At 53.7% G+C, this 596-nt stretch overlaps 1 non-coding gene across 1 annotated transcript; it reads left to right on the plus strand.

Moving 5' to 3' along the window:
- Positions 1-177: 177 nt before the first annotated feature.
- Positions 178-250, plus strand: trnak-cuu (transfer RNA lysine (anticodon CUU)). Its single transcript has one exon. It is a non-coding gene; the product is annotated as a tRNA-Lys (tRNA).
- Positions 251-596: the final 346 nt, after the last annotated feature.

Below are 596 nucleotides of genomic sequence, written 5' to 3' on the forward strand. Positions count from 1 at the left end.
TTTGGCTGTTAACCGAAAGGTTGGTGGTTCAAGCCCACCCAGGGATGAAGGAAGCTTATCACGCGTGCGTGGAGCAGCATTCGTAGCACCGTTTGAGCGTGAGTGAGGCTCTGCTTTGTGCGTGAAATCTGGGCACTTATGAAAACCACGAACAGCCTGGAGCAGTCCATTGCAGCCGCCTGGCTAGCTCAGTCAGTAGAGCGTGAGACTCTTAATCTCAGGGTAGTGGGTTCGAGACCCATGTTGGGTGTACCTTATGGCTCTCTCGCCCTTCCCAACGGGTCTCGGTCTCCAATTAGTCTCTTGACCTCAGTTTGCTGACGCAGGACACATGTTGTGGCTGATCTGAGTGGCACGCACAGCGTCGATTTTTTGTCACCACAAACCAGAGGAGGTTATGCCGCAACAGCGTTGATTTTTTGTCACAGCAAACCAGAGGAGATTACGCCGCAGGTCTCGGTGGCGCAATCGGATACTGCATTCGGCTGTTAACTGAGAGGTTGGTGGTTCAAGCCCACCCAGGGACGAAGGAAGCTTTTCGCTGCCATTCTGCCATGTGTCCGCAAGCGCAGAATTTAGCACACGAGCCACGTGTC

This window comes from Sinocyclocheilus anshuiensis, unplaced genomic scaffold (assembly GCF_001515605.1).
Source record: "Sinocyclocheilus anshuiensis isolate Anshui unplaced genomic scaffold, SAMN03320099.WGS_v1.1 scaffold9128, whole genome shotgun sequence".
Taxonomy (NCBI): Eukaryota; Metazoa; Chordata; class Actinopteri; order Cypriniformes; family Cyprinidae; genus Sinocyclocheilus; species Sinocyclocheilus anshuiensis.